Source organism: Sturnus vulgaris, chromosome 4 (assembly GCF_052056855.1).
Source record: "Sturnus vulgaris isolate bStuVul1 chromosome 4, bStuVul1.hap1, whole genome shotgun sequence".
In the NCBI taxonomy this organism is placed as follows: Eukaryota; Metazoa; Chordata; class Aves; order Passeriformes; family Sturnidae; genus Sturnus; species Sturnus vulgaris.
The window spans coordinates 56090751-56104708 of record NC_142246.1 but is presented as its reverse complement, the minus strand read 5'-3'; the positions used below and the strand labels follow the sequence as shown (position 1 = coordinate 56104708).

At 47.0% G+C, this 13958-nt stretch overlaps 1 protein-coding gene across 19 annotated transcripts in view; it reads left to right on the top strand.

Moving 5' to 3' along the window:
* The first annotated feature begins 1526 nt into the window (after positions 1 to 1526).
* ADGRL3 (adhesion G protein-coupled receptor L3) overlaps positions 1527 to 13958 on the top strand; it is a 487951-nt gene continuing 475519 nt past the window's right edge. For 7 of the 19 annotated variants that reach the window (XR_015803337.1, XR_015803335.1, XR_015803336.1 and 4 more), the window contains exon 1: positions 1822 to 2201. The gene's annotated coding sequence lies outside the window, so the exon portion shown is untranslated. The other 12 variants (XM_088164027.1, XM_088164015.1, XM_088164018.1 and 9 more) reach the window with 4 other exon arrangements.

Below are 13958 nucleotides of genomic sequence, written 5' to 3'. Positions count from 1 at the left end.
AGGATACTTAGGAGCTTGTTAAGGAAAAAGCTGAGCAGGATAATAAACTCAGTGGATCTTCCATTGAGTTGGATCAGGAGGCCTCATTAGAGCCATTCCAGCTCTCTTGGCTACAGTCAAAGCTGGGAGTGCAACAGCAGCTCCCCGAGTAGGTCTGGTCACTGGGATAAAGTCTGGCATATTGAATGTACCAGCACTCGGGCAATTAGAAAACTACGATTTTCTGAAATCTACTTTTTTGTTTGTTTTGTTGTTAAAAGAGCTTCATTTGTTTGGGTCCTTCCCTCAAAAACCAAAAGCAAACAAACAATTTGGGTTGTGAGGAAAGTTTTTAGCACGTTCCAGCCAAGCACCATTATTTCCAGAGGTCCCATGTAAGCATTTAAGATTACAAACGTTGGTGCAAAGGCAGTCTTCTTGTCTTCTTTCCTGGAGGTTCCTGACTCCCAGGAGAGGAGGGGATTCATGTTTCCCACCTGCTGGGGGTGCCAGGGCAAGGACGGAGTGATGCCAGTCTGCCCTGAGCCCTAGCCGTGTGCTGGGCAGCAGGGAGAACATCCTTGGCCAGGACGTGGGGCCCGATGGGCTGCTTGGCTGGGGACAACAGGCTGAGAGGCCAATCGTGAGCTGGGGAATCTCGTGGGGAATGGTCTGTGCTGGAAATCCAGGCTGCACTTGGCTTTCTGGGAGGGCAGCAGTGGGCAGAGCACCCAATCGGGGGTGAGGGAACCACACAGGTGATGGATCGGTGCCGCAAAGGCAGGCTGCAATTGGCCGCTTGGATGGGGACAAAATTCCAAGCGGCCAATCGGGACGGGGGAGATCCAGTGTGGAGTGGGTCCGTGCCCTGTATGGAGGCTGCGATTGGCTCCGTGGCAGGGGAGCCAGGGGCAGAGCGTCCAACCGGGCGGTGCGGGATGCCTTCGGGAGGGGGCAGCGGGACAGGTGGTGGCGGGCGGGGGCCGGGGTGGCAGAGGGTGCGGGGTGGCTGCGGTGCGGTGCGGTGCCGGCCGGCTGGCTGCTAGGTGGAGCCCGCGTCCGCGCAACCCAGATCCGGGCCCTCGGCGCTCCCCCGCCCCTCGGCTCGCCGCCCGCCCGGCTCCGTGCGGCCGCCGCCGGGCAGGGCAGCAGCGCCGCGCCGCCCGCCTCCGCCTCCTCCCCGGGCCCCGTTCCCCGCTCCCGACCCGGCCCTGCGGGAGACGCGGGTGCCGCGGGGCGCGCTGCCCGTGCGCGGAGCGTGTGCGCTGTGCCGAGCCGTGCCGTGCCGAGCCGGCCATGCGGCCCCCCCGCGCCCGCTGAGCACCGCGCGGGGCGCGCCCGCCCGCCCAGCCGCCCCCTCCGCGCCCGCGGAGCCGCCCCCTCCGCCCGCCCGCCCGCGCCGAGCCGCGCCGGGGCTGCCGGTCTCCGCAGCGGGAGGAGGAGGAAGAGGAGGAAGGATCCAGGGTGTCTGCGGAGCGCGGGGGGCTGAGGACCACCCGCCTCCCTCTGCGCGGGCGCCTTTGTGTCCCCCAGCCCCGGCGGAGCGAGGGGCCGCGGGCAGGGGAGCGGATGCGAAGAGCGGCTGGTGCTGGAGGGGAGAGAGAGAGAAAGGGGGATGGTGGAAGATTTCTCTCCTTTTTATTTTTTTTATTTTTGGTGGTCTCTTCGACAGCGGCTGTTCTTCCCCAGCAGCAGCAGCAGCAGCGGCGGCAGCAGCGGCAGCAGCAGCAGCACAGGCAATGACTCTGCCGCATCCGAATCGCCTGGCCGGTGGTGCCGGCTCCGGAGACATCACCTTGCTCTGAAGTTGCCCACCTGGAGGAGGTAAATCGGAGCGGGGCTTTCGACCAGAGGGGTCGGCGACGGCGGGGAAGAGAAGGGAGCGATCGCCTCCCCCATCCCCACACACCCTCGTCCTCCGGGAGGAAAGCTTGTGTAGCAGAAGAACACGGCAGAAAAGGAAAGACTTTTACTTCTTTCTATTTTTTCCTTTTTTTTTTTTTTTTTTTTTTTTTTTTAATTTTTCCTTGCTTGAGCGACGTTCCGGTCTTCTCGTCCGCCGCCCCCCTTTTCCTCTTGGCTGGGGGCTTTGGTACTGTGGCCAGGTCTGCTTCCTACTCCCACCCCTGGTTTTAATGGCTGGATTGTGGCAGCAGCTCCCTGCTGCAGGTTGTTGAGGATCTGATGGGGACTCGCATCTCAGGAGCCGGCGGTGACTAAAGGTAACTAATGGATGGATGCTCGGCAGCCCTTGCCTGGCCCTCCGTTGCTCCCTTGCCCGCTTGCATCGGGCTGAAGGGTGCCGGCCGCCCTGGGCGCACGCTTGGATTGAATTACGCTATAATCAGGATAGTTTGTCTTCAGGGGGGCTGGATGCTCCAGGTAGCGGGGGAGCATCTCTCTGTGTCTGCATGCTGGGAAACAGTGGAGACAAGGGGTGTGCATCTTGTTTGGAAATGCCTCGTAGGCTCCAGCCTGGTTTGGCTGTGGATAGCCAGGCAAAGGCAGCGAGGAGATGAAGGGGACCTGGTAGATCTTGTTCTTGCTCTCTCTTGTTTTTTTTTTTTCTAAGAAAGGCACCACGTTGGACCGGGGGGTTTGCTGGTGTTACACTGAGGAATTCGTGAGTTTTATTATGTTTCCTCAATCTCCCCCCCCTTCCCCCGTCTTCATGCCCGCTCCTTCGTGGATCTGCGGTGCTGTTCAGAAGCTGAAGGGTGCCTCGAGAAGCGATTGCTGTCTTGGATATCAGGGGGCATGAGTGGGGGATGATGCCGAATTGGGGGTGTGTGTTGGGGGCTGCCTGGATTGAGCGGGTGGTAGGGTAGAGGTCTGAATCCAGCAGCCCTGGGTTACAGGTAGACGCGAGGAGCTTCGCCTTGCCGTGCAGCCAGAGAGCGAAGCGTACGGTGGAGGTAGGGATGTGCAGAGCTCCCCATATCCTGCCTGTGAGGCTGCCTTTGCTCGGTCTTATCAGTATAGGGCTGGCGTTTGTTTTGACCAGGAGACGATATGTATAGCTGAACGACGGAAATTGCATTTTTAATGCCTCTTTGCTTTTAACCCTCTGTTTATTTGCTCCCTTAATTATTTATTTGCGTTCCCCTTGCAATCATCTTTGGACCGCGTAACTTGGAAGTACGGCTGTGAGGCTGATGGTTCCTCCCTGCCATCAGCCAGGGAGCAGCCCTGTTTCCCAGTTTGAGGAGCCTTCCTCCAGCTGGTGCCCGTTAGTGCTAATGAAGATGTAGCTACACTACCCCAGAGATGTGCCCTGGGTATTTGGGGGATTGCCTTCGAGGACTGAGTTTGATCAGCAGCCTTGCACCCGGCGTTGTCCGGGGAAGTAACGCTGACCTCCAGCCCATTTAGTTAGGTTTTTCCCTCACCCTTTCCCCTGTAGACAGGCAGATTTGTAGTTTTGCTTTGAGGGGTGGCCAGGAAGGAAAGGAGCCTCTCTTTCTCTCCCTGTCGTGATTGGCGTGAGATTCTTCTCTGCAGTAGTTAAAACAACTCGTATTTTGGCCAACAGCAGTGTATTGTTTCTGCTTGTCAACTGTAGAGTTCATTATCGTTTTAGCCAAAACAACCCATTTCTGTTGTATTTACTTTCCTGTTTAGATGACTCCTTAGGAGTTATTGCCATTTCCACTCTCACAGTTCTGGTTCCAGGCAGCCAGCTGCTTAGAGGGAGGCTGAGATGCAAAGGAAAGGGCGAAAATGCCATCTGTTTCTTGATATAAGGCAGAGAGGTAGTCTGCCGGCTGTAATTTCTCTCTGTATTATAGCACTGATTATTCCAGAGTGTAAGATCAAAATTTTCAAAGCTGACCAAAAAGAAATCTTCCCTGGAGTTGAAAAGAAATAAATTCCATTTTCACTGTGGAATGCTGCCTCTTAAAGAGCGCAGCCAATGCTGCGTGCTTGGTATTGAGTAGTAGCATGTGCTTTGTAGAGCTCATTTATCATCATTTCCAGGGGTTTGCAATACGAACAGGCTTCTACTGTGCATTCATTAGGAAAAATTCTTCCATGGAGTTTTTCATGGGAGTAAACCAGGTGTTACAGGTTAAAATGGGCTGCTGTCAAAGAGTTTGCAGTCATCACTTTAGATCCATGCCAATGTTGGGTGGCAAAGTTCAGGTTAGGGCTCCATGGTAATGCTGTTTTTTTTTTTCCTAAAGATTAAACTGCTCTGAGAGAACAGGAGTCTGTCCCCCTTGTTGTGGTCGAGGCTGCTCCTGTTCCTGCACTTTGAGAGTACTTTTTCCTTATTTAGGCTTGATATACTATAAAGTGACTGTTGTCTTGTTACCTCCTAGCAAAAAATTAAGAGGATACAAATCTCTGGTGTGTTTATTGCGAAAAGAACTGAAGTTTTTATAAAGCTAGTCTTGACCTGCGAGTTCCATATAATTTCTCTTATTGAATAAATACATATTTTCCCTTTTCTTCTTGGGGTGGTTAGGAGAAGGTATGTTTAGTTTCGCATTGAATTCCGGAACAAGATAAATGACAGTGTAGATTGATGATGGTGAAAACATTGAGTGCTGCTTTGTGGGGCAGTGAGATTTTAATGGTATTTATTGAGTTGAGGCTACCGAGTCCTCACGGAGATTTTTTTTTTTTTTCCTGACAAAAGCGGGAGCTGGTATTTCACTTTGTTGGTGCCCTCCGGAGATGAAGTAGTTTATGTCTCAACCTAGGATATTTGAATTTGTCCCTGAGCCCTGCCGGGTCCATCCCTCCACCCCCTCCTTTGTTTGCTTGGCTGTGCATCCCACAGATTGGGATGCCATGGGGACCACGTCCTTCCTCCCAGTTGGGGGTGATGTGGCAGAGGTGCTCAGCTTGCCTATCCAAGCATTAGTTGCAAAAAAGGCTTTTTTCCTCCTGAAATAGAAAGCAAATTGCCCTGTGCCTGCTGGTGCAAACATGAAGCCGGTGCTCTTTGCTGGCTGGGAGGGAAGTGCAAGCAGGTTTGTAGGTGAAGATGCAGGCATGCACATCCAGCCACCTGACTGATGAGCTGGGTGTCTCAGCCCAGCGTTGCAGGGCTGTTAGAAAAAAATAAATAAATATTATAGAGGCAGGTAGAGCGAATTATCAGCCAGGACTGAACAGGAATATGCATAACCTTTAGCTTTGGGCAGCACTCAGCTGGAGGGCCTGATGCTGCCGTCAGGGTTTTCACATTCAGAGCATGAGTGGATGCATCATCAACACATTTATTCATGCACACGGGGGAGGGAATTCTTTGTAAATGGAGAAGTCCTAGGAATGGGTGATTTATTAATAATTTTAATACTAATAGTGTTGAGACTGGTGTAGATTGACTAGGAAGCAACTTCATGCGTGACACAGTGTAAAGGATGGGTTAAAGATTGATGGAAGAGATGAAATTGAGGGAGCAAGAATGGATCAGGGAAAAGCTAAAGCATGGAGGATAAGCACAAAGGTTTCTATGCTTTAAATAAGTTCCTTTTCTTCTCTGTTGTAATTATGTTACTTGGTGGTTGTAGAAACAGCCAAATGCTGTGATTTGAGTGATTTTGATAAAAAATTTTATTCTCTAGAGATATCACAAGAGGTTTGTAACAACAGCTCAAAAATTAATTTTTTTTGAAGCAGTGATCGTCTGAGAGATAGACATCAGAATATTGATGGGGTTGCTGAGGACAATACTGAAACATCAGGACAGCCTTGCAAAATAAAGAAGGTTTTGTCTGCCCCTTATGATGAGCTGCTTATTGGGGTAGTATGTACTGGTGAGCATTGACATTATGGAGAGATGTTTATAGACATCTATTTCTTCCCTGCTGGTCCTTTTCTCATTCGATAGATGCCTTCCTGCTGGGATGGGAATATGAAAAATGCACCATGATGCCAAATTCTGAGTGTACATCCACACTTCAGTCTCTATGTCTTTAGGCAGTGCTTTCAGCTGCAGGATGGAGAGCTAGAAATTGTCATTTGCAGGAGTTCAGTATGCTTGGGTGTATTTGTAGGAATGTCCCAGTAAGGCAGTGTGACATGCTGGCCTCTGGCTGCCTCGTCTCCCGGGGTCATACCTGCCTTGAATTATGCCAATTTGTCACGATCCTCACCAGCGCTTAGTGTCAGCCTCTTTAATCCCTGCTTGGGATGCATGTGAATATGCCCTGTTTCTGTAGGTGTTGAGATGCTCCAGCACTCCCTGATCTCATCCTAGTGCCTACTGGCAGTGGAAGCTCCTAGAGCAGGCTGATGAAGTAGAAGGAGAACTTTGCTTTTAAGCACCTACTTTTAATTCTTGCCTACTTTAATGGCAAGGAAACCACCTCCTACTCAGATCTGTGATGTGATTCTATCTAGGACGTTATCTCATTGCCTGTTTTTGGCCTCCAGGTTTGCAGTGTAATGCTTGCTTTACGTTCCTCACTAGATAATCTCTACAGTGCAGTCTGAAATTCTTGGCTGCAAGCTAAGTGTTCGTTTTTAAGACAACTTCTCTAAGGACACCTTGACGCTACAGCTTTTACTTCTGCAGTCTTTCCAGAGAGCCTTCTGATTTTGCCTGTAAGGCAGGTGTTTTTACCAGTCGTTGCACCAAGCATCTGTAACTATGGCAAAGTAGCTAGTCTTTTTAGGCAATGAAAGCATCATTTTAATTGTATTCTGATCCACAGTTTTACTTACTAAATGGTGCTCAGTGTGGGTTTTTTTTCAGCCTGCCTGAAACCTCTGTTTTCCTCTGGCTGAGTTATTTTTTTCCTCCCTTTTTGAACTTTTCATCTCTACTTCTTCAGGCCCGCTTCCATCTGAGGGAGGTACTGCTGCTTCTGTGATGGGAGCTCCCACTGTAGTCAGTGGAGCACTTCTGTTGGCTTCCCTGGGAGGGAAGATGCTCAAGAATCTTACATGTAGTATCTTCTGAAAAAAAGCTCCAGGATCTCAGATGTAGTATCTTTTCAAAAACGTTCCCCTGCTTCAGCATCAAGTTTCTAGTGATTGTTTTGTAGCATCTTTGCCAGAGGTGGCATTTCAGGCCGAACAAAGCAGTGAACACAGAGGAGGAGTAGAAATCTGTGTATACTTCTAAAATGTGTTCGTGAAAACAGTCCAAAATTAAAATCAAGACACTTTTGTTTGAGGCTTGTCAGCTTTCAGTTTCAAGGGTCACGAAATAGACACCATTCTGAAGAAAGGAAAGACGAGTTTGGCAGCTGTCCCAGTTAGGCAATATGAAGTTGTAGATTTCGTTTATATGCCTAAGAGTAATAAAGTTTGACAGAGCATCCATTGGTGCTCACTCTGCCAGAATTTTTGAAAATTATTTTTTTAAAGCACGTTAGTCAACACGTGAGTAATTACACAGGAATTATTTCAGAGGCCTCTAGCACAACTCCGATTCATTACAGTGGGTACCTGTCAGGGAACAGCTTTGAAATATTATGCACAGTGTTTTGAGTAGTCTGGATTATAGCTTTGCTACTATTAATTGTAAGAGCTTTACTGATTTGATTGCAGTTGCATTGATTTATATCAGGTAAAGTCATTGATTTTGAACTTTGGAACGGAGCTATGCATTTCTGAAACTTAGAGCTAAGTGTCATAAATGCAAAGGACCAACATGAGTGTTTTCTTTCAGCAATGCAAAGTTAAAATGAAGTGAAATATGGCTCTCTGTGATTTTGTAGAAGTGGTGCTTAAAATTTAGCCATGAATTGCCCTACTGCAAACTCCTGCTAAAAGGTGCCAGCGTTGCACAGCCTTGTTCTGAAAGGAGATCTAGTCTAAACCTGGCCCCTTTGGATAAGAGTTGTAGTGGTTTTATACCAATGGCAAGTAATTTGTTTGTAAGAGTCACTGTGTACAGTATATATTATTTTTTTACAATAAGTGCCTTTCCCACTCCCCAGGAACCAAGAATCTCCTTACAGAGGTGAGGCCACTGCATGAATGAACACTTTAAAGTTTGGGGAGTAGGAACATTCTGACTAATGCAGTCTTAGAGCATCTGTTTATTATGTGCAGGCACATATATAGACATATAAATACCATGATTTGGGGAACAGACACAGTTCTGATTTTTTTGTCAAACTCGGGGAAGTGAAAAAGAATTTTGGCTTTAGGTGAAATCTGAGAATTGTGCCTATACCCAAAACATATGCACCCACATGTGCATGTCTGTATGTCTGCATACATTTTGTTCATGAAATGATGGTGCTGATGCATAGGGTTGTTTGTTTTATTTTTTAAATTGTCTTGCTGGAAAGACTCTCCCTATTTATTTTCTGGCTGTTTATTGGTAGGTGCAGTAATGGACAATAACTTGTGCATGGGCCTGTGGTTTTAAAATTTTAACTGAGTTGCTTGGTTAGTAGTCTAACACCAAAATAGAACAACTACATTTTCAGATGTGTTGAGCACATGTTTTATCAGTCAGTGCTGGTCCGTGCTTATTTGTTGTAGCAGGCTTTTTCCATTCTGAAGTTGCTGATCCCAAGCCTGCCTTAATGAGGTTTTTTTCATTGCCCTCACAGTGAGGAAGAGAAGCTTCATTGCGTTGCAGAAGCGCTGTTTGTAGCATGCTCGGGGATGTCAATATTTTCCTTCAAGCAAGGAGTAAGGGCATGCTAGCTCCAAGTATGCTGCCTAACTTTGGGCAGGCCTAGGTTAGATGGAGAGTTCAGCTGAGAAGAGCCCGGCACTGGGAGCTGCTGAGCTGTTACCTGGGTTTTTTTAGTGATAAAGCTGGTGTGTTGTGTTGGAGGACTCCAGGAGACAAGGGAAGCCCTAAGCAGGAGCAGAGCCCCTGTTCTGTTTGATGGATGGGTCTCTGTTTAGGAGCCCTGCAGAGGCACTGCCCTGCCTTGCTCTTCGGTGTTGCAAACCAAGCCTTGGCTTAAGCCCGTGAGAATAGGGGAGGGACCCAAGCCCAGTTTTTGATGTTCTGCATGGGTGGGTACCTTGAATACTCGAATGCATTCCAGTGACAGCTGACCCTGTAAGGAGATTTTCAATAGCTCTCTGGATTTTTTTCTCTTTTTTTTCCCCCTTCCTTCCCCCATCCCCATTTTATTTTATTTTAATTTTATTTTTTTTCTGTTCCAAAGACTGCCGGAGGAGAGAAAAAAAAATCCCTTGTAGCTGTTTTTCTGAATACATTTCACTGATGGAGACAGTTGAGAATTTCAGGGATCATGTTAACTCCTTTTCTTTTGCTTTGCTTTTGCATGTGTTACCGACTGAAACACTCTGATTTCAAAATGGTACAAATTCCCACCACTCACTTCAAAAGGCACAGGTTTTTGTTGTTTGGGTGTTTTTGTTTCAGCAAGATGTATGTTTCGGTTTTTTTGCCCATATGTGCTCTGTAATGTGAATCCTTACTTACCACTTTCGTTGCTGTGTTCTTGTGCATTTTTGGTTTGGATTTGTTTGGTTTTGTTTTTGTCTCCTTTTTTTCCCTGCATTTACAAAAGACTTTGGGATTCTATCTTGAATGATTTTTTTATGTGAAGTTTATCTGGAGGTACACAGTACTGGTCTGTAATCCTGTAGTAGATGGCTTATCTGGAGTATCCCAGAGAACAGCCCTTCTTGTTTCCAGCACACCACAGATTAGTCTATACTGGACGTTATGTCTCAGCTGAAGCTCATTGAAACTGTGTGTATAATCTAAAATGTCATTCCTTTGGGTTTTGGATATTGCAATCACAGACTGTAATAGTTTGAAAATTTGATGTATATATCCCACTTCCTTCCGAGGGAAAATAAGATGTGACTACTGCATTTGCAATTCCCATAGCACAGACTTCTTCAAGAAAATGTCATTTTGGATTATCTTTAATGGGTGCAGGTGTGTGGAATGTCTGTGGGTCTTTTTTTTTTTTTTTTTAATATAGAGGACAGTAGTATTACAATCACTGCTTTATTTGGTACAACTCCAAAATGACATATACCTCCTTGAGTAAAATTCTTCCTGATAGGTATTTGAAATATAGCAATTATGCTGCATAGAGGGATAACTTGTGACCTTCTGACAAGGGATCCACAATTACAATTGTAATGCACTTTATAGATCTCCTTAAGTAGGTCACCAATTTGCAATGAGTCTTTCTAAAGTCTGTGCTAGGCCTTTCAGTTGCTGGAGTGGGGAGCCTTATTCTGTACAACATCACTGATATTCAAAAGGGAGGCTGAAATCACGGAATCACAGGATGGATTAGGTTGGAAGTGATCACACTGGGTCATCTGATCCGCCCTCCTTACTGATGCAGGATCATCTTAGAGAACATTGCACAGGTTTGCATCCAGACTGTCCTGGAATATCTCCAGTCAGGGAGAATCACAGTCTTTTCTAGGCAATCTGTTCCAATGCTTGGTCACCTACACAGTAAAAAAAGTTGTTCCTCATGTTCAGGTGCAACTTCCAGTGCCTCAGTTTCTGCCTGTTTCTTGTCCTATTGTTTGTGACTGCTGAGAAGAGCCTGGGAACATCCTCTTGACACCTCCCTTCAGGTACTCATAGACATTGATGAGGTTCCCTCTCAGTCTTCTCGAGGCTGAACAGGCCCAGCTCTCTCAGCCTGTTACTTCCATCTCAGAGAAGCAGAATCATGGAATGATAGAATGGTTTATGATGGAAGGGACCTTAAGAATCATTTCTTTCCAAACCCCTGCCATGGGCAGGGATACCTCCAAGTGGACCAGGTTGGTCAATGCCTCGTCCTACCTGGCCTTGAGCACTCATTGTCTGGGCATCCACAACCTCTCTGCAGTCTCTGCTTGTGCCTCACCACCCTCACAGTAAAGAATTTATTCCATAAATGCTCCAATCTCTTAATGCTCTAGGACCTTCATCATCTTTCTTGGCCTCCACTGAACTCGCTCCAGAAGCTCCATGGCTCTTGTCCTGAGGAGCCCAGAACTGGACACAGGGTTCCAGGTGAGGCCTCACCAAGGCAGAGCAGGGGCCAGGATCAGCTCCCTCGACCTGCTGTCAGTGCTCTTCCTAATGCAGCCCAGGATGCCATGGACCTGCTTGGCCACAGGGCATGGACAGCTGGCTGGCTCATGGATGGCTTGTTGTCCACCAGGAGCTCCAGGTCCTTCTCTACAGAGCTGCTTTCCAGCAGCATCACCCAGCTTGTGCTGGTGTGTGGGGTTATTCCACCCCAGGCATGGGACCCTGCATTTGCCTTTGCTGGTTTTTCAGATGATTTCTGCTGAAGGGCTGCACATCCCTCTGGGGAATCAGCCACTCCTCCCACCCTTGTGTCATCTGTGAACTAGCTGAGGAGACATCTGCCCCTTTGTCCAAGTCACAGATTAACCAGGCCTGGTATTGAACCGTGGGTGACAGCACCAGTGACAGGCTCCAGATGAACCCTGTGCAGTGACTGTGACCCTCCGGGACCTGCTGTTCCGCCAGCTCTCAATCCACATCACTGTCCCCTCATCCTTTCCACGCTTGCCGAGCTTGCCTGTGAGGATGTTGTGGGAGATAGAGTCTAAAGCCTTGCTGAAGTCGAGGTAGACAATATCCAGTGCAACAAGGGGATGATACCTATCGTTCTCACCATTGTTTTGGTGAGAAGTGCAGGCACACATCACTGAGCACATGAGGATATTCCCAACTGAGCAGCCCTATGTTTGCAGTGGAGCTGAGACCTTGGGTGAAACTCAAGATGTTTGAAACATGTAGAAGGATGTTCGCCAATAGACTCAAGCAGTTGTTTATGCCAGCCTAAATTGAGCTGCAATTTTCCTGTTCAAGGGGAGAATCTGGACCTTCACAGTGTCTGCAGGGATGTTTTTGACAGGGAAAATGGGATATGGTGACGAATATATCTCAGAGCTGCCTCACTGTTTGTCTTAAGATTTAGGAGCAGCAGATGGGGGATTGTCTTCTCCAATGTCTTTATGCTTGGTTGCTCCTTCATCCTGAGCAAGCACAGGGCAGCCCAGCATAACCTGTGAGCCAGGCTGCAAGGGTGAGGATGCCAGCTTTTGTTTGACCCTTTTCAAGCTGCAGGCTTGAGCACAGCAAGAGTCCACGGTTATCCCAAGTTCACGTAATTTGGGGGCAAAGCCTGTTTCAGCAGTCGTCATTATGGTAAAGCTGATTACTTAAGTGCATAAATAAGTAATTATTAATAAACAGAGCAACAGACAAGTTAGTGAAGAATACAATTTAAATCTGGGCTGTAGTAATACAGATGTATTTTGCATTAGTAGTAGTAACATAATGCTGGATATTTGAGCTGGTTCCTCTTACTACTACAATAAAGGGCAAAGTGTACTTTGGCTTAGTAGGGGTGCCAAGTCCACTCCCAATTTCTAACTCAAAATAGGTCTGTGCTGTATTGCAGTAGGAGCTATAGTTAAACATCAAGCAGATAATAACGTTTTGTTTTTGTTTTTTTCTTGGAAGTCACTTTTCCTTTTATACCATAGACATTTGTGTGGGTGATTGCTTGTTGACCACAAAGATGTGGGTTTTGTTTTTTTCATTTATGTCCTCTATTGAATTAGCAGAGTTATGTAGTTTTGTCGCACTTGGGTGGGATGCTGCAGTGATTTAATTGAAAATGAAAGAGGGATGTCTTCATTTTAGGGAAAACCGTGGCTAAGTGGTGAGAGTAAGCAGGTCTAACCATTACCAGAAGCCCTAATTAGAAGAAATCCCATGTACGGTTGACCTTGACTATTGAGACAACCCTCAAAGAAGAAAGAGCACTAAAAATTAGTATGCTGCCAGTGCTGCACTTTTATTATTTGACGTTATTAAGCAAACTCGGTGTGTATTTCTTTTTTGAAGCGTTTGATTAAATGTGTGATCTTATCTTGGTGAAATGGCCTGCTGGGCTGCAGACAGTGGTGTTCAGAAATGAAATTTGTTTAGAGCCTCTGAACAGACATTTATTCAATGAGACCTTTCTTGAATAATAGATGTGACAGTGAGACAGCTGTGCAAAGTGTTCTGGGGTTGGGCTTTTTATTTTTTTGGTGTAGGGTTTTGCAATGTGATTGAGGGGAAAAGATAACACAAGAGCATAGGCGTGAGAATAGGATGTAGGGGAATTATCATATGTTGCAGATTCAGGCCCTAGTTCTGCCGAGAATTATTTTCAGATCAAGATTTGCACACTTCAGGACTTCCCTGTTGGCATATGGTATGGCATTTCAAGTGATGCACATATATATCTAGCTCTGTATCAATAATCTTATCCTTTAGCCAGAGCTTTAAGATGCCTAAATTTTGTAGAAGTGAAAAAAAACCAAAACGAAAACAAACCAAAACCCACAAACACAAATCCCCAAATAGGGATTTAACTCTTGTGGTCAGTGCTGATGTAGCTGATGGTAGTTGACTCCTGTGATCAGTACTGATGCCCTTAAGCAGTCCTATGTTTTATGATAGTTCCAGATCAGTGAGACTGAAGAAGGGAGGCTTCACCACAGGGTATTTAACTTTTTGTATTGTGTCCAACAAGGAGAAAATGTGAAATGTGGGTAAATATTCTTGTCTTACTTGTTTGTTGTCATCAGTGCGCTGGTTTTGGTTGGGCTAGAGTTAATTTCTTCACAGTAGTTGTTATGGGGCTGTGTTTGGGATTTGTGCTGGAGACTGTGGATAACTCAGGGGTATTTTGGTCACTGCTGAGCAGCTCTTGCACAGCATCGAGGCCTCTTCTGCCTCTCCCCCCATCCCACCAGTGAGGAGGTTGTGGGTGCATGAGGAGCTGGGAGGGGAGCACAGCCAGGACAGCTGATCCCAGCTGACCCAAGGGATAATTCATCCCATGTGTCGTCATGCTCAGCATTTAGAGCTGGGGAAGATGAAGGAAGTGGAAGACATTTGGAGTGGTGGCTTTTTGTCTTCCCAAGTAGCCAGTGTGTGTGATGGAGCCCTGCTTAACTGGGGTATGGCAGAACTCCTGGCTTCCCATGGGAAGTGGTGAATAAATTCCTTGTTTTGCTCTGCTTCC